The sequence below is a fragment of the Triticum aestivum genome, chromosome 3B, assembly GCF_018294505.1.
Source record: "Triticum aestivum cultivar Chinese Spring chromosome 3B, IWGSC CS RefSeq v2.1, whole genome shotgun sequence".
NCBI lineage: Eukaryota > Viridiplantae > Streptophyta > Magnoliopsida > Poales > Poaceae > Triticum > Triticum aestivum.
In genome coordinates, this window is record NC_057801.1 from 55,178,838 (window position 1) to 55,199,677 (window position 20,840).

Consider the following 20,840-nt stretch of genomic DNA (forward strand, 5'->3'; position numbering starts at 1 on the left):
CGTTGTAGGGGTGCACCACATAACCCAACACGCTCGATCCCATTTGGCCGGACACACTTTCCTGGGTCATGCCCGGCCTCGGAAGATCAACACGTCGCAGCCCCACCTAGGCACAACAGAGAGGTCAGCACGCCGGTCTAAATCCTATGCGCGCAGGGGTCTGGGCCCATCGCCCATTCCAGACCTGCACGTTGCGTGGGCGGTCGGAAGTAGAACTAGCCCCCTTAATACAAGAGCAGGCTTACGTTCCAATCCGCCGCGCGCCGCTCAGGCGCTGACATCACGAAGGCTTTGGCTGATTCCATGAGGTCGAGTGGCCATATCTTTCCTGCGTAGTTGGTTAGTGCGTATAGGCCAGTGGCCAGACTCAGATCAAATACCAAGATCTCGTTAAGCATGTTATTATGTAGTAACCGCGATCGCCGGCCAGAGCCAGGCCCACCTGTCTCCTAGGTGGCCTCAACCTGCCTTGTCGCTCCGCCACAAAGATCTACACAGAGGGCCGTCGGGAAAGTATGTCCTTTCAGCCCCCAATTCGTGAATCAACCGCGGGTACTCAACAAGCCAACCCGACTTTAATCACCATCTGTATAGTATGTATGTATAGTATATACCCGTGATCACCTCCCGAGTGATCATAGCCCGATAGTATAGCAAGGCAGACTGACAAGAATGTAGGGCCACAAATGATAAACTAGCATCCTATACTAAGTATTTAGGATTGCAGGTAAGGTATCAACAGATGTAGCAACAATGTCAGGCTATGCATCAGAATAGGATTAACGAAAAGCACTAACATACTACACTACTCTAATGCAAGCAGTATAGAGGATAATAGGCGATATCTGATGATCAAGGGGGGGTGGCTTGCCTGGTTGCTCTAGCAAGAAGGAGGGGTCGTCAACTCCGTAGTCGAACTGGGCAGCAACAGCGTCGGTCTCGTAGTCTACCGGAGAGAAGAGGGGGAAGAAATAGTAAATACAATGCAAACATAAGCATGACGATGCATGACATGACAATGAGCGGGGTTAGGTGTTCCCTAACGCGGTAGTAGGTGATACCGGCGAAAGGGGGAAACATCTAGGAAAGTATCCCCTTTGTTTCGCGTTTTCAGACAGGTGAACCGGAGGGGGAAAGTCGCATGTTTGCTATGCTAGGGAGGTGTGGCGGACTAACGGGCTGGGTATCCGGATTCGTCTCGTCGTTCTGAGCAACTTTCATGTAGAAAGTATTTTCATCCGAGTTACGGATTACATTTTATATGATTTTCTAAAGATTTAATCATTTTCTGGAATTTATTTAATTAATTTAAATCAACATTATCCAGAATAGTATGGGATGACGTCAGCATGACGTATGCGTGATGTCAGCAGTCAACAGTGCGGTTGACTGGAGTCAAAACTGACTTGTGGGTCCAGTGGGACCCACCTGTCATTGAGCCAGAGCTGAAATGGGTTTGTTTTAAACTAGCTATGTATAACTAAGTGCGGACCCCATTAGTCAGTGACTAATTAGCATAGGTTAATTAGATTAACTAATTAATTAGATTAGAGTGGGGGCCACTGGTCAACTGCTGGGACCAGCCCAGTCAGCACGTTGACCCTGGTCAACTAGGCCAGTCGGGCCCTGGGGCCACCAGGCAGTGACCCTGCTGGACCCCAACGGCAGGCCACGTCGGCGGCCGGTGCCGGAGCGACTCCGGCGACCCAAACAAAGGCGGCCCCTCCCCGGAGTTGGCCGGAATCGTGCTACAGGGCTCGGGAAGGAGCGGGGCTAGCCCCATTCGAAGGCCCGCGCCGTTGCACATTGAATGGAGGTGGTGGCTTGGTCGGAGGCGGGCCGCAGCGTCGCCGGCGACGAGCGGGGCGGACACCGGGGCTCGAGTGAGTTTGATGGCGAGGCTGCGGGGCATGGTTCATCGCGGGGCTGGGCGTGTTCGAACGCAGAGACGAAGCCGCGTCGAACGGTAGTGACACCGTGGCCGGAGAGGCTGCGTAGCGACGGCGACGAGTGGCGTGGCGGACGCCGGCGCTCGGTCGCGAGAGGGAACGGCGGTGCCGCGCGTTAATGGGCAAATGGGAGGGCTAGTCGGGCCCTACTCGACGCGGCGAGTTCAACGGAATCCCGCCCGTGACCATTTGGTCATCGGAATCTCGCCGGCGACGAGATCTGCGACGGAGCGTTCGGGTGCTACGGCGAAACCTATGTAGGGCGCACGAGAGAGAGAGAGAGGAGAGAGCAGGGGCTCACCGAGCGGCGCACACGGTGGCCCTTGGGGGTTTAGTAGCTACAGGGGCGCGGCCGGAGTCGGTGAAGAACGGCGGCGGAGCTTGTCGGAGCAGAGGAGGAAGACAACGGCGTCGGGGGTGTTTCGGCGGCTCCGGTCTCCAACGGGTTGCACCAGTCGAAGCAGCGGACGACGGCGGCCCTTGGAGACGCCATGGGGCGATGAGGTGGGCACGGTGGCCGTGCCTAGGCTGGAGCCATGGAGGCGGTGGCGCTCGGATGCGGAGGGGAAGGAGAGGGCGAGGTTGATCTGGAGGGGAGTGGGAGAGGCACAGGAATCGAGGCGAGAGTGGGCACGAGTGGGAGGTGGGATCGAGAAGGCGGGGCGTGGCGGCCTTATCCTCTCCTCGTCGCTGACGAGAGGGTGCGGCGGGGACGCGCCCCTGTTCCGACCCGGGTCGGGGGAACAGGGAAGGGAGGCGGCAGGGGGAGGCGGGCCGGGCCGGCTAGGCCGGTCGGCTGGGTTAGCTGGGTCGTCTGGTCCAAGAGAGGGGGGGTCCGTTTCCTTTTGCTTTATTTTCACTTTTTCCTTTTATTTATTTTCTTTTCTGTTTTATTTCATTTTAAAGTATTTAGGCATTTTCTAAAAAAGTGTTTACTTCACCATAATTACCTATGAAATATTTGGCACCCCCCGAACATTTTTGTTTTGACTTTTGAAAACTTTGGGTGTTTGTCACTAATTCATTTTTGAATTTGCAATGTTTTTGAACTACCACTTAATTAGTAACAGTAATATAGATGACATGGCATTTGTTTAACGGGGATTACTGTAGCATGATTATCTGGGCGTTACAGAGTTCTTTGTTTGTTTGTGTAGGTGCGTGGGACTTTTGGGGAGCCTCCTACAGGATTGATACCTTGGTTCTCAAAAACTGAGGGAAATACTTACACTACTATTGCTGCACCACCCTTTCCTCTTCAAGGAAAACCAACGCAAGCTCAAGACGCAGCAACCACCTCCATTAATGCATCTCCTTTCTCTTTTTCCTTTCCCCTTCACTAGTTGAAGTTGTCTCCTCCCAAATTAGCTGGCTAGGTAGATGTAGCATTTAGTTAAGTGACCTATTTGCCCCCTAACTAGATCTATCTTTGTCAAGAAGAGCTTTGTGCACTTTTGATCTCCCTACATCATCATCTCCACCGTGTGCTCGATCTCGAGATAGAGGTGATTAAAATTTCATGCTTTTGCAAAACAGAAATATGTTTATGTGTGTGTGATATGATAATTGGGCGATATGATGGAAATTGTGTGTGTGGCATGAGTTGATGCCAAATTGTGCTTTTGAGTTGCCTATGTTTTTCTGAGATGTCGATTTATTTCCGTTTCGGCGAATTCCGGGCAAACTCTAGATCTATATATGTCCTATTTTTTAGGGAAGGTCATGCCGAATTTTTGTATGACTTTGATGCATGCACGCATTTTTATAATCAATTTTTTTATTATTACCGTGCAGACATTCACGATGGTTAGTGGAACGATGGTGGGCAGGTGGTTGCAGTCGGCTGTGCAGGACATGAAAGAAAATAACCGGACAGAAGTTTTATGTCCATGTCAAAAATGCAAAGAAAAAGTTTGGATCGACCCCTATGACGATGGTCGTGTCGAAGCGCACCTGCTCATGACTGGTTTCATGGATGGCTATACTCGGTGGATAATTGAAGATGAGGATGGCGATGTTGAGGACGCCGACGGGGCAGGCAATGACGACACGGGGCAAGACGAAGAGATGATCGATAATGGCGACGGGGAAGAGGGTGGACATGGCGGCGGAGAAGGGGCCGGACATGGTGGAGAAGAAGGGGACGGACATGGCGGTGGAGAGAACGTGGACTCCACATAGGAGAGTTCGTCGGTACTAAGTTCAATCGTGCAGGATCCTCATGTTCAAGCACTTCTTCGGAAGGAGACGAGTACTAAGAGAGTTGCTTCTAGAGAGGAGGCTAAGCTAGAGCAACTGGTGGTAGACTCGAACACTTCATTGTATGATGGTGGCAATCCTGAGGTGACCCGCTTGAGTTTCACGCTCCAACTCCTGAACACGAAGGCTAAAAACAAATGGACCGACACTAGGCTCGATGAGCATCTCAAGTACCTAAAGGATGTTCATCCCGCGGGGAATCTATGTCCTACTAGTGTTGATGAGGCCAAGAAGATCGTGTGTCCTCTTGATCTGCCGCACATTAGATACCATGCATGCATCAACGATTCCATAATTTACCGGAAGGAGCACGCAGAAAAAACAAGTTGTGTGCAATGCTTCCTGATACAAGAAGGCCGAGAAGAAATGTCCCCATAAAGTTGTATGGTACTTACTGTTCACTCCCCGTCTCCAGCGGTATTTCGTAGATCCCAAGGAAGCAAAGGTAATGCACTGGTGATACGTCTCCGTCGAATCTATAATTTTTGACTGTTCCATGCCAATATTCTACAACTTTCATATACTTTTGGCAACTTTTTATATTATTTTTGGGACTAACATATTGATCCAGTGCCCAGTACCAATTCGTGTCTGTTGCATGTTTTATGTTTCATAGAAACCCCGTATCAAACGGAGACCAAACGGGATAAAAACGAAGGTGGAATATTTCTAGAATATTTATGAATTTTGGGAGGAAAAATAAACGCAAGACGGTGCCCGAGGGGGCCACGAGGCAGGGGGCGCCCCCCAGGGGGCAAGTGCGCCCCTGACCCTCATGGGCACCCCGTAAGGCAGTTAACCCTCTTCTTTTGCCACAAGAAAGCTAATATTTGGAGAAAAATCTGGGCGAAGGTTTCAGCCCAATCGAAATTACGGATCTCCGGATATATAAGAAACGGTGAAAGGGCAGAATCTAGGAATGTATAAACAGAGACAGACAGAGAGACAGATCCAATCTCAGAGGGGCTCTCGCCCCTCCCATGCCACGGAGACCAAGGACCAGAGGGGAAACCCTTCTCCCATCTAGGGAGAAGGTCAAGGAAGAAGAAGAAGAAGGGGGGCTTGATACGTCTCCAACATATCCATAATTTTTGATTGTTCCATGCTATTATATTACCCCTTTTGGATGTTTATGGGCTTTATTTTACACATTTATATCATTTTTGGGACTAACCTACTAACCGGAGGCCCAGCCTATATTGGTGTTTTTTTTTTGCCTATTTCAGTATTTCAAAGAAAAGGAATATCAAACGGAGTCCAAACGGAATGAAACCTTCGGGAGCGTGATTTTTGGAACGAACGTGATCCAAAGAACTTGGAGTGCAAGCCAAGAAGTGATCGAGGTGGCCAGGAGATAGGAGGGTGCGCCCACCCCCTCTGGGCGCGCCCCCTATCTCCTGGGCCCCTCGGGCGGCCACCGACGTACTTCTTCCTCCTATATATACCCACGTACCCCGAAAACATCCAGGGAGCCAACGAAAAACAATTTCCACCGCCGTAACCTTATGTATCCGCGAGATCCCATCTTGCAGCCTTCGTCTGTGCTCCACCGGAGGGGGAATCGACCATGGAGGGCTTCTACATCAACACAATAGCCCCTCCGATGAGTTGTGAGTAGTTTACCACAGACCTTCGGGTCCATAGTTATTAGCTAGATGGCTTCTTCTCTCTTTTTGGATCTCAATACCATGTTCTCCCCTCTCTTGTGGAGATCTATTTGATGTAAACTCTTTTTGCGGTGTGTTTGTCGAGATCCGATGAGTTGTGGGTTTATGATCAAGTTTATCTATGAGAAATATTTGAATCTCCTCTGAATTCTTTTACGTATGATTGAGTTATCTTTGCAAGTCTCTTCGAATTATCAGTTTGGTTTGGCATACTAGATTGATCTTTCTTCCCATGGGAGATGTGCTTAGCTTTGGGTTCAATCTTGCAGTGTCCTTACCCAGTGACAACATGGGTTTCAAGGCACGTATTGTATTGTTGCCATCGAGGATAAAAAGATTGGGTTTATATCATATTGCTTGAGTTTATCCCTCTAGATCATGTCATCTTTCTTAATGCGTTACTCCGTTCTTATGAACTTAATACTCTAGATGCATGCTGGATAGCGGTCGATGTGTGGATTAATAGTAGTAGATGCAGGCAGGAGTCGGTCTACTTTTCATGGACGTGATGCCTATATACATGATCATGCCTAGATAATCTCATAATTATTCGCTTTTCTATCAATTGATCCACAGTAATTTGTTCACCCACCGTAATACTTATGCTATCTTGAGAGAAGCCACTAGTGAAACCTATGGCCCCCGGGTCTATCTATTATCATATAAGCTTTCAATCTGCTTTGATTTGCATCTTTACTTTTCCAATCTATATAATAAAATACAAAAAAAAATATTTATCTTATCATACTATCTCTATCAGATCTCACTTTCGCAAGTGGCCGTGAAGGGATTGACAACCCCTTTATTGTGTTGGTTGCGAGTTTTTTGTTTGTTTGTGTAGGTGCGTGGGACTTTTGAGGAGCCTCCTACTGGATTGATACCTTGGTTCTAAAAAATTGAGGGAAATACTTACGCTACTTTGCTTCATCACCCTTTCCTCTTCAAGGAAAACCAACGCAAGCTCAAGACATAGCAAGAAGGATTTGTGGCGCCGTTGCCGGGTAGGTCTTCGCTCAAGTCAAGACATACCAAGTACCCATCACAAACTCATCTCCCTCGCATTTACATTATTTGTCATTTGCCTCTCATTTTCCTCTCCCCCACTTCACCCTTGCCGTTTTATTCGCCCTCTCTTTCCCAATCTTCTCCTCTCTTTTTCGCTTGCCTTTTTCTGTTTGCTTGTGTGTTGGATTATTTGTCGCCATGGCGCAAGATAATACCAAATTGTGTGATTTCTCCAATACCAATAATAATGATTTCCTTAGTACTCCGATTACTCCTCTTAATGATGTTGAGTATTGTGAAATCAATACTGCTTTGCTTAATCTTTTTATGAAAGATCAATTCGTCGGCCTTCCTAGTGAAGATGCCGCCACCCATCTAAACAACTTTGTTGATTTTTGTGATATGCAAAAGAAGAAAGATACGGATAACGATATTGTTAAATTGAAGTTATTTCAGTTATCACTTAGAGATCGTGCTAAAGTTTGGTTTTCATCTTTGCCTAAAAATAGCATTGATTCTTGGAACAAGTGCAAAGATGCTTTCATCTCTAAGTATTTTCCTCCCGCTATGATCATCACTCTTACGAATGATATTATAAATTTTAAACAACTTGATCATGAGCATGTTGCCCAATCTTGGGAAAGAATGAAATTGATGATTCGCAATTGCCCTACTCATGGTTTGAAGTTATGGATGATCATACAAAATTTTTATGCCGGTTTGAACTTTGCTTCTAGAAATCTTTTAGATTCGGCCGTGGGAGGCACGTTTATGGAAGTCACGTTAGGATATTCTACAAAACATCTTGATAATAATATGGCTAATTATTATCAATGGCACACCAAAGATCTTCTAGTAAAAAAATGCATGCTATAGAAGAAATCAATGTTTTGAGTGGAAAGATGGATGAACTTATGAACTTATTTTCTACTAAGAGTGCTCCTTTTGATCCCAATGATATGCCTTTGTCTACTTTGATTTAGAATAATAATGAATCTATGGATGTGAATTTTGTTGGTAGGAATAGTTTTGGAAACAATGCTTATAGAGGAAACTTTAATTCCAGACCGTTCCCTAGTAATTCCTCTAAAAATTATGGAAATTCCTACAATAATTCTTATGGTAATTTTAATAAGATGCCCTCTGATTTTGAGAATAGTGTGAAAGAATTTATGATTTCTCAAAAGAATTTTAATGCTTTGCTTGAAGAAAAATTGCTCAAAGTTGATGACTTGGCTAGGAACGTTGATAGACTTTCGCTTGATGTTGATTCTCTTAAACTTAGATCTACCCCTCCTAAGCATGATATCAATGAGTCTCTCAAAGCAATGAGAATTTCCTTTGATGAGTGCAAGGAAAAAACCGCTAGATTGCGTGCTAAGAAAGATTGCTTTGTAAAGGCGTGTTCTTCTAGTTTTTGTGAAAATAATGATGAAGATCTTAAAGTTATTGATGTGTCTCCTGTTAGATCTTTGTTTTGCAATATGAATCTTAATAATAATGGGACTGGAGATGAGTCAACTTTACTTAGAAGGCGTCCCAATAATTCGGAGTTTTTAGATCTTGAGGCTAAATTTGGTAAAAGTGGGATTGGAGAGGTCATGACTTTAACTAGTATTGAACCCACTATCTCTGATTTCAAGGAATTTGATTATGATAATTGTTCTTTAGAAGGTTGTATTTCCTTGTTGCAATCCGTTATTAATTCTCCTCATGCTTATAGTCAAAATAAAGCTTTTACCAAACATATCATTGATGCCTTGATGCAATCTTATGATGAAAAATTTATTTTTGGAAGTTTCTATACCTAGAAAACTTAATGATGAGAGGGAACCTACTATAAAGATTAAAATTAAAGATCATGAGTGTTTTTCTTTGTGTGATTTGGGTGCTAGTGTTTCCACGATTCCGAAAACTTTATGTGATATTCTAGGTTTCCATGATCTTGATGATTGCTCTTTAAATTTGCACCTTGCGGATTCCACCATTAAAAATCCAATGGGAAGGATCAATGATGTTCTCATTGTTGCAAATATAAATTTGGTGCCCATAGATTTTATCATTCTTGATATAGATTGCAATCTTTCTTGCCCTATTATTCTTGGTAGACCTTTCCTTAGAACGTTTGGCACGATTATTGATATGAAGGAAGGGAATATTAGATTCCAATTTCCATTAATTAAAGGTATGGAGCACTTTCCAAGAAATATAGTCAAATTACCTTATGAATCTATCATGCGACCTACTTATGAATTGAGTGCCAAAGATGGCACTACTTAGATCTATCTTCGCTTTTATGCCTAGCTAAGGGCGCTAAACGATAGCGCTAGTTGGGAGGCAACCCAATTTTTTTGTGTTTTTTTGTTTTTGTTTCTGTTTAGTAATAAATTTTGCATCTACCCTCTGTTTAGATGTGTTTTTATGTTTTAATTAGTGTTTGTGCCAAGTAGAACCTATAGGATAACCTATGGTGATTGTAGATTTGATTCTGCTGAAAAACAGAAACTTTGCACGCACAAATTTAGTTTTGTTAAATCACAGAAACGTGCTTTTTGCATTGATTCTTTTTGCTTATGATCAATAGACAAATTTTCCAGGACTTCCTATTTTGGTAGGATTTTCAGAGTTCCAGAAGTTTGCGTTAGTTACAGATTTCTACAGACTGTTCTGTTTTTGACAGATTCTGTTTTTCGTGTGCTGTTTGCTTATTTTGATGCATCTATGGCTAGTATTAAGTGGTATGAACCATAGAGAACTTGTAATACAGTAGGTTTAACACCAATATAAATAAAGAATGAGTTCATTACAGTACCTTATGTGGTGGTTTTCTTTTCTTTCACTAACGAAGCTTATTAGATTTCCTGTTGAGTTTTGTGTTGTGAAGTTTTCATGTTTTGGGTAAAGATTTGATGGACTATGGAACAAGGAGTGGCAAAATCCTAAGATTGGGGATGCCCATGGAACCCCAATATATTCAAGCATAGCCAAAAGCCTAAGCTTCGGGATGCCCCGGGAAGGCATCCCTCTTTCGTCGTCGTTCATTGGTAACTTTACCTGGAGCTATATTTTTATTCGCCACATGATATGTGTTTTGCTGGGAGCATCGCGTATGATATTAGTATTTTCTTTTTAGTTTTCCACAATCATCCTTGCTGTACACACCTTTTGGGAGAAGCCTACTTGATTAGAATTTATTAGAATATGCCATGTGCTTCACTTATATCTTTTGAGCTAGATAGTTTTTGCTCTAGTACTTCACTTATATCTTTTAGAGCACGGTGGTGGATTAATTTTGTAGAAATTGTTAGTCTCTCATGCTTCACTTATATTATTTTGAGAGTCTTTTAGAACAGCATGGTATTTGTTATGGTTATAAAATTGCTCCTAGAATGGTAGGCATCCAAGTTGGGTATAATAAAACAATCATAGGAAGTGAATTGGATGCCATGATCAATTTGATACTTGATAATTGTTTTGAGATATGAGGTAGTGATATTAAAGTCATGCTAGTTGGGTGATTATGAATTTGAAGAATGATTGTGTAGAAGTTAGCAAGTCCCGTAGCATGCACGTATGGTTAAAGTTGTGTAACAAATTTGAAACATGAAGTGTACTTGGATTGTGCATCCTTATGAGTGGCGGTCGGGGACGAGCGATGGTCTTTTCCTACCAATCTATCCCTCTAGGAGGATGCACGTAGTGCTTGGTTTTTGATGACTTCTAAATTTTTGCAATAAGTATATGAGTTCTCATGACTAATGTTGAGTCCATGGATTATATGCACTTTTACCTTTCCATCATTGCTAGCCTCTTTGGTACCGTGCATTGCCCTTTCTCACCTTGAGAGTTGGTGCAAACTTCGCTGGTACATCCAAACCCCGTGCTACGATACGCTCTATCACACATATAAATCCTTATATCTTCCTCAAAACAGCCACCATACCTACCTATTATGGCATTTCCATAGCCATTCCGAGATATATTGCCATGCCACTTTCCACCGTTCCGTTCATCATCATGACATACATTACTTTTGTCATATTGCCATTGCATGATCATGTAGTTGACATCGTATTTGTGGCAAAGCCACAATTCATAATTTTTCATACATGTCACTCTTGATTCATTGCACCATCCCGGTACACCACCGGAGGCATTCATATAGAGTCATATCTTGTTCTAGTTTCGAGTTGTAATTCATGTGTTGTAATCAATAAAAGTGTGATGATCATTATTATTAGAGCATTCTCCCAAAGAAAAAAAAAGAAAGGCCAAAAGAAAAAAAAGAAACGCCAAAGAAAAAAAGAAGAAAAAGAAAAAGAAAAGAAAAAAAAGAAAAAAGGAAAAGAAAAAAAGAAAAATAAAAAAAGAAAATAAATAAAAAGGGGCAATGTTACTATCTCTTTTTCCACACTTGTGCTTCAAAGTAGCACCATGTCCTTCATATAGCGAGTCTCATTTATTGTGCTTCAAAGTAGCACCATGTTTTTTTACAGAGAGTCTCATATGTTGTCACTTTCATATACTAGTGGGAATTTTTCATTATAGAACTTGGCTTGTATATTCCTATGATGGGCTTCCTCAAATGCCCTAGGTCTTCGTGAGCAAGCAAGTTGGGTGCACACCCACTAGTTTCTTTTGTTGAGATTTCATTCATTTTATAGCTCTAGTGCATCCGTTGCATGGAAATCCTTACTCCTCATGTTGACATCAATTGATGGGCATCTCCATAGCCCGTAGATTATACTCGTCAATATGATACTTTCTCCTTTTTCTCTTCTCCACACAATCCCCATCATCATATTCTATTCCACCCATAGTGCTATATCCATGGTTCACGCTCATGTATTGCGTCAAAGTTGAAAAAGTTTGAGATTATTAAAGTACGAAACAATTGCTTGGCTTGTCATCGGGGGTGTAGAATTTGGGAACATTTTTGTGTGACGAAAATGAAGCATAGCCTAACTATATGATTTTGTAGGGATGAACTTTCTTTAGCCATGTTATTTTGAGAAGCCATGATTGCTTTGATTAGTATGCTTGAAGTATTACTATTTCTTTTGTCAATATGAACTTTTATTTTGAATCATTTGGATCTGAGCATTCATGCCACAATAAAGAAAATTACATTGAGAAATATGCTAGGAGCATTCCACGTCAAAAATTCTGTTTTTATCATTTACCTACTCGAGAACAAGTAGGAATTAAGCTTGGGGATGCTTGATACATCTCCAGTGTATCTATAATTTTTGATTGTTCCATGCGATTATATTACCCCTTTTGGATGTTTATGGGCTTTATTTTACACATATATATCATTTTTGGGACTAACCTACTAACCGGAGGCCCAGCCCGTATTGCTGTTTTTTTGCCTATTTCAGTATTTCAAAGAAAAGGAATATCAAACAGAGTCCAAACGGAATGAAACCTTCGGGAGCGTGATTTTTGTAACGAACGTGATCTAGAGAACTTGGAGTGCAAGCCAAGAAGCAATTGGGGCGGCCAGGAGATAGGAGGGTGCGTCCACCCCCTCTGGGCGAGCCCCCTGTCTCCTGGGCCCCTCAGGCAGCCACCGACGTACTTCTTCCTCCTATATATACCCACATACCCCAAAAACATCCAGGGAGCCAACGAAAAACAATTTCCACCGCCGTAACCTTCTGTGTTCGTCAGATCCCATCTTGGAGCCTTCGTCGGTGCTCTGCAGGAGGGGGAATCAACCATGGAGGGCTTCTACATCAACAACATAGCCCCATCGATGAGTTGTGAGTAGTTTACCACAGACCTTCGGGTCCATAGTTATTATCTAGATGGCTTCTTCTCTCTTTTTGGATCTCAATACCATGTTCTCCCCCTTGTGGAGATCTATTTGATGTAAACCCTTTTTGCGGTGTGTTTGTCGAGATCCGATGAATTGTGGGTTTATGATCAAGTTTATCTATGAGAAATATTTGAATCTTCTCTGAATTCTTTTATGTATGATTGAGTTATCTTTGCAAGTCTCTTCGAATTATCAGTTTGGTTTGGCCTACTAGATTGATCTTTCTTGCCATGGGAGAAGTGCTTAGCTTTGGGTTCAAATTTGCGTTGTCCTTACCCAGTGACAACATGGGTTGCAAGGCACGTATTGTATTGTTGTCATCGAGGATAAAAAGATGGGGTTTATATCATATTTCTTGAGTTTATCCCTCTAAATCATGTCATCTTTCTTAATGTGTTACTCTGTTCTTATGAACTTAATACTCTAGATGCATGCTAGACAGCGGCGATGTGTGGAGTAATAGTAGTAGATGTAGGCAGGAGTCGGTGTACTTGTCACGGACGTGATGCCTATATACATGATCATGCCTAGATAATCTCATAATTATTTGCTTTTCTATCAATTGCTCGGCAGTAATTTGTTCACCCACCATAATACTTATGCTATCTTGAGAGAAGCTACTAGTGAAACGTATGGCCCCTGGGTCTATCTTTTATCATATAAGCTTTCAATCTACTTTTATTTGCATCTTTACTTTTCCAATCTATATTATAAATACCAATAATATATTTATCTTATCATACTATCTCTATCAGATCTCTCTTTTGTAAGTGGCCGTGAAGGGATTGACAACCCCTTTATTGCGTTGGTTGCGAGTTCTTTGTTTGTTTGTGTAGGTGCGTGGGACTTCTGAGGAGCCTCCTACTGGATTGATACCTTGGTTCTCAAAAACTGAGGGAAATACTTACGCTACTTTGCTGCATCACCCTTTCCTCTTCAAGGAAAACCAACGCAAGCTCTAGACGTAGCAGGGCTCTCTCCCCCTTGCGTTTTGTGGCGCCGGAACACAGCCGGGGCCATCATCATCACCATGATCTACACTAACAACTTCACCGCCCTCATCACCAACTCTTCCCCCTCTATGCAGCGGTGTAACCTCTCTTTTACCCGCTGTAATCTATACTTAAACATGGTGCTCAACACTATATATTATTTCCCAATGATGTATGGCTATCTTATGATGTTTGAGTAGATCCGTTTTGTCCTATGGGTTAATTGATGATCGTGATTGGTTTGAGTTGCATGTTTTATTATTGGTGTTGTCCTATTGTGCCCTCCGTGCCACGCAAGTGTGAGGGATTGCCGCTATAGGGTGTTTCAATACGTTCATGATTCGCTTATAGTGGGTTGCTTGAGTGAAAGAAGCATAAACCCGAGTAAGGGGGTTGTGGCGTATGGGATAAAGGGGACTTGATGCTTTAATGCTATGGTTGGATTTTACCTTAATGATCTTTAGTAGTTGCAGATGCTTGCTAGAGTTCCAATCATAAGAGCATATGATCCAAGAAGAGAAAGTATGTTAGCTTATGCCTCTCCCTCAAATAAAATTGCAATAGTGATTACCGGCTTAGTTATTGATTGCCTAGGGAAAAATAACTTTCTCGTGACAAAAAGCTCTCTACTAAAACTAACTTAGTTGTGTCTTTATCTAAACAGCCCCTACTTTTTATTTACGTGTTCTTTATTATCTTGCAAACCTATCCAACAACACCTACAAAGTACTTCTAGTTTCATACTTGTTCTAGGTAAAGCGAACATCAAGCGTGCGTAGAGTTGTATCGGTGGTCGATAGAACTTGAGGGAATATTTGTTCTACCTTTAGCTCCTCGTTAGGTTCAACACTCTTACTTATCGAAAGAGGCTACAATTGATCCCCTACACTTGTGGGTTATCAGCTGGCACACGGAGAGGAAGAAGCCCGACGATGGAGATGATCCGAAGCTGAGACACGTCAAGGATGGAAGCCAGTGGAGAGCGTTGAACAGTTTCTATCGGTATTTTGAATGTGATGCAAGGAACATCGTGCTTGGCGCGTGTACCGATGGCATGAATCCATTTGGCAACCAGAACACCAACCATAGCACATGGCCCGTGTTTGTATGGATGTACAACCTCCCCCCTGGTTGTGCATGAAGTCGAAGTACATTGACATGAGCGTGTTGATTCAAGGGCCGAAACAACCAGGAAATAATATGAATTTGTATCTGGGGCTACTTCAAGAGGAGCTAGAAACGTTATGGAAAACACTGGCCAAGACATGGGACGCCAGCAAAGGTGAGTATTTCTATATGAGAGCCGCGCTGATCACGATGGTGCACGACTCGGTTACAGATATGTCACAGGCCAGGTGTGCCATGGATATTACGGATGCACGCGGTGCATGGATGATACGACGTCTCAGCAGCTAATGTCAAGGAAAGATGGCGGGTCTGGGAAAATCGTGTACATGGGGCATCGAAGATGTCTCGAACAGGACGACCCGTCGAGAAACCGTGGAGATCTATTCCATGGTCACGCTGAGCATCGAGGACCTCCACGTAAGCGGAGGGGCGCCGAAATCGATGAGCTGTTGAAAAACTGGAAGGAGTGCCCCGCGCCGGGAAAGATGATGAAAAAGGCACCAGAGCCGCTGCTGAAGGTATGGAAGACGAGGTCTATGTTCAAGGACTTGGAGTACTGGCACAAACTCGATACACCTCATTGCCTTGATCAAATGCATATCTGTAAGAATGTCCTTGAGAGCTTGCTCGCGACACTGATGAACATACCGGATAAGACAAAGAATGGGCTGAAAGCAAGAAAATACTTGCAAGATTTGAATATTAGGGAAGATCTGCACATGCCGCCCCGTAAAAAGTCACACGAGACAGGGACGGAGACAAAGGCGCGGGAGAAGAAGGGCAAGAAAATAAAGAAAGAGGATTATTACTCCCCTTCTTGCTTCACCTTAAGTCAGGCTAAGATTGATCTATTCTTTAAGGTTACTGTGGCGAGATAAGCAGATATCTAGACACGGACAAGAAAAGGTTCAGCGGGATGAAGTCCCATGACTGTCATGTGATGATGACGCAGATACTACCTGTTGCCCTTAGTGGGATAATGGACAAGCACGTCGGTGACACGCTTATTGGTCTCTGCAACTTTTACGACGTCATCTCTCAAAAGTCGATCAGTGTGAAGAAGCTCCGAAGGCTATAGGAAGAGATCGTCGTCATACTGAATGAGCTTGAGATGTACTTCTAGCCCGTGTTCTTTGACGTGATGGTGCATCTGTGTGTCCATATTGTGGATGAGAAAATAGACCTGGGGCCGTCATTCCTGCACAACATGATGCCGTTTGACAGGATGAATGGGATCATCAAAGGATTCATTCGTCGTCCAAGGCTACGTGACACAAGAGTGCATCTCTTTCTGCGAGAATTTTCTATATGGCGCAGACTAGCCGCCTGGTGTTAGTGTTGGTTTCCCCGTTAACAAGCACGATGGGAGGCTCAAAGAAGAAGGTCACTCCAACGGTCGCAGGGAACTGCACGTGGCATACTCAGATCGACGCAGCGACTGTGATAGAGCAAACTTTGTAGTGCTACAATACCTAGACTAGGTAGATCCTTTTGTGGCACTGCACAAAGAAATTATCTCAAAGAAGTATCGTGACCGGGGGGTATGCAGGACGGATGCCGAAGTTAGTAGAGAGCACAACTGCACTTTCCTGCATTGGTTCAAAGAGCATATTATTACTAATCACCCAGAGGAGGGCTCTAAGGACAGATTGCTCATATATGCCTTAGCACATGGCCCCTCGCCCAACCTCGTAACCTATCAGGCATACGATATCAATGGATCCACATTCTACACGGAGGCCAAAGATATGGACAATGATGATCAGAACTTAGGGGTGACTGAGGGAGTCCTGGATTAGGGGGTGTCCGGATAGCCGGACTATGACCTTTGGCCGGACTCCTGGACTATGAAGATACAAGATTGAAGATTTCGTCCCGTGTCCGGATGGGACTTTCCTTGGCGTGGAAGGCAAGCTTGGCGATATGGATATGTAGATCCTCCCATTGTAACCGACTCTGTGTAACCCTAGCCCTCTCCCGTGTCTATATAAACCGGAGGGTTTTAGTCCGTAAAAAGAACAACAATCATACCGTAGGCTAGCTTCTAGGGTTTAGCCTCTCTGATCTTGTGGTAGATCTACTCTTGTACTACCCATATCATCAATATTAATCAAGCAGGAGTAGGGTTTTACCTCCATCGAGAGGGCCCGAATCTGGGTAAAAACATCGTTTCCCTTGTCTCCTGTTACCATCCGCTTAGACGCACAGTTTAGGACCCCCTACCCGAGATCCGCCGGTTTTGACAAAGACATTGGTGCTTTCATTGAGAGTTCCTCTGTGTCGTCACCTTTAGGCCCGATGGCTCCTCCGATCATCAACAACGATGCGGTCCAGGGTGAGACTTTCTCCCCGGACAGATCTTCGTATTCGGCGGCTTTGCACTGCGGGCCAATTCGCTTGGCCATCTGGAGCAGATCGAAAGCTACGCCCCTGGCCATCAGGTCACATTTGGAAGTTTGAACTACACGGCTAACATCCGCGGAGACTTGATCTTCGACGGATTCGAGCCACAGCCGAGCGCGCCGCACTGTCACTATGGGCATGATCTAGCTCTGCCGCCGGACAGTGCCCAGAAGGCCGCTCAGGTGTCCGCTCCGACCCTTAGTTTGGAGCCAACTGTGCCGATCAAGGACGGTTGGCTGGACACCGCCTAGGGGGCTGCAATCTCTACGGCGATCGAGCCAAACACCAGTCTTGTCCTTCACAAAGCTCACGACTCCAAGGTGTCGGACTCCTTTCCGGATTCTGAGCCTTCCGCACCCCTGCTGATCAAACCCGATTGGGCGCCGATCATGGAGTTCGCTGCTGCGGACGTCTATCAGCACTCGCCCTTTGGCAACATTCTGAATTCACTACAGTCTCTCTCTTTATCAGGAGAGCCCTGGCCGGACTATGGTCAGCTAGGTTGGGATGCGGACGACGAAGAAATTCGAAGCCCACCCACCACCCACTTCGTAGCCACTGTTGATGATTTAACTAACATGCTCAACTTCGACTCCGAAGACATCAACGGTATGGACGCCGGTGAAGGAGACGACCAAGAACCAGCGCCTATAGGGCACTGGAAAGCCACCTCGTCATATGACATATACGTGGTGGAGACCCCAAAAGAAGGGAATGGCGATGGAACAACAGAGGATGACCCCTCCAAGAAACAGCCTAAGCGCCGGTGTTAGCGGCGCCGCTCTAAATCCCGCCAAAGCAAAACTAGCGATTCCGGCACGGGAGATAATAACACCCCAGTGCCGAAGACAACCCTCTCCAGCAGGATTTAGCACGGGAGGATGGAGAAGCCAGCCCTCATGAGAGAGCGGCAGACAGAGAGGTCGAGGTCGATAATTACATGCCTCCCTCCGAAGACGAAGCAAGCCTCGACGACGACGAATTTTTCGTGCCTGAGGATCCCGTCAAACAAGAGCGTTTCAAATGCAGGCTTATGGCCACGGCAAGCAGCCTCAAGAAAAAACAGCAGCAGTTTAGAGCTGACCAAGACCTGCTAGCCGACCGATGGACTGAAGTCCTCATTGTCGGAGAGTACAAACTCGAACGCCCCTCCAAGAGCTACCCAAAGCGCAGGCTGCTACCCTAATTAGAGGAGGAAGCAACTAAACCTACATCACCAGCGTATGACGCGGCCGACCGGCCACCCCGTGGCCGCAACAGAGAGGCCTCTCGGCCATCAACTCAAGCCGCACCCCGGCGCCGCTCAAAAAGTACCAAGGCACGGGGAAACGCGCCAGACCTGCGAGACATATTGGAGGACAAGGAAAGGCAAACAAGATCGATCTACGGATCACGTGGGCGGCCCACGACACGTGACGATAACCGTCACGTAGGATATGGCAAATACGGCCAGGCCAAACACATCAGACAAAACTCATCTGGGCTACGTCGTGATATAGCCAAGTACATAGGCGCCGCACACCCACTATGCTTCACAGATGAAGTAATGGATCATCAAATACCCGAGGGGTTTAAACCCATAAACATCGAATCATACGATGGCACAACAGATCCTGCGGTGATCGAGGATTATGTCCTTCATATCCACATGGCCCGCGGTGATGATCTACACGCTATCACATACCTCCCACTCAAGCTTAAAGGACCAGCTCAGCATTGGCTTAACAGCTTGCCAGTAGAGTCAATTGGTTGCTGGGAGGACCTGGAAGCCGCATTCCTTGACAATTTCCAGGGCACTTATGTGTGACCACCAGACGCCGATGACCTAAGCCACATAATTCAGCAGCCAGAGGAATCGGCCAGACAATTCTGGACACGGTTCCTAGCCAAAAAAAAATCAAATAGTCACTGTCCGGACGCAGAGGCCCTTGCAGCCTTCAAACATAACATCCGTGACGAATGGCTTGCCCGGCACCTAGGACAGGAAAAGCCGAAATCCATGGCAGCCCTCACAACACTCATGACCCACTTTTGCGTGGGAGAAGACAGCTGGCTAGCTCGTAGTAATAACATGACCAAGAGCCCTGGTAATGCGGATACCAAGGACAACAATGGCAGGTCGCGTCGCAACAAGCACAAGTGCCGCATTAACAGCGACAATACTGAGGATACGGCAGTTAATGCCGGATTCAGAGGCTCTAAACCCGGTCAGCGGAAAAAGCCATTCAAAAGAAATACTCCGGGCCCGTCCAGTTTGGACCGAATACTCGACCACTCGTGCCAGATACACGGCACCCCCGAACAACCAGCCAATCACACCAATAGGGATTGTTGGGTGTTCAAGCAGGCATGCAAGTTAAGTGACAAAAACAGACTAGGGGATGCATAGCGACGACGAGGAGGAGCCCCGGCCGCTGTACAACAGAGGACAAAAAGGTTTTCCCCCACAAGTGCAGACAGTAAACATGATATACGCAACCCACATCCCCAAAAGGGAGCGGAAGCGTGCACTCAAGGACGTATATGCGTTGGAGCCTGTCGCCCCAAAGTTGAACCCATGGTCCTCCTGCCCGATCACTTTTGATCGAAGCGACCACCCCACCAGCATCCGTCACAGCGGATTCGCCGCATTGGTTCTAGACCCAATCATTGACGGATTTCACCTCACTAGAGTCCTCATGGACGGTGGCAGCAGCCTGAACCTGCTTTATCAGGATACAGTGCAAAAAATGGGCATAGATCCCTCAAGGATTAAACCCACAAAGACGACCTTTAAAGGCGTCATACCAGGTGTAGAGGCCAGCTGTACAGGCTCAGTTACACTCGAAGTGGTCTTCGTATCCCCGGATAATTTCTGAAGCGGGGAGTTAATCTTCGACATAGTCCCGTTCTGCAGTGGCTATCACGCCCTGCTCGGGCGAACCGCGTTTGCAAAGTTTAATGCGGTACCGCACTACGCATACCTCAAGCTCAAGATGCCAGGCCCTCGAGGAGTCATTACGGTCAATGGAAACACCGAACGCTCTCTCCGAACAGAGGAGCACATGGCGGCCCTCGCGGCGGGAGTACAAAGTAGCCTCTCAAGGCAATTCTCCAATCCGGTTGTTAAACGTCCGGACACCATCAAGCGCGCCCGGAGTAACCTACAACAAGACCGTCTGGCACATTCCGAGCAAGCATAGCAGTGCGTCCCCAACCCCAGCCCTCGCGAGATTGCGAAACCAGTACCACGCGTACATAATTACGCTCTGGAAATACCATGGGCATAAGGGGAGGGGCACAACCACGACACGCCCAGAATGCGGCTCAACCGCACTAGGGGCTCCCGATTTTGTCATTACTCTTTTCTTACTTTCAGGACTCCATTCTCCGGAAGGCCTGTCCGGCAGTACAATCGCCAAACACACGATACAACAGCCAGGGATGCAGCAAGCTACGTTGAATGTCCAGGTGGTCTCTTTAACGAGCTAAATACCTGTATTACATAAAGTCCCGTAGCTTGCCCCTGGAGGGGGCATGTCAAATAATCCTATCTCTGGCTTATCGCACTATTTGTATCATTCTACTTTCGCAGCAGCCTGTTAATAAACAATAAATAGCTCTTTTCTATTATTGC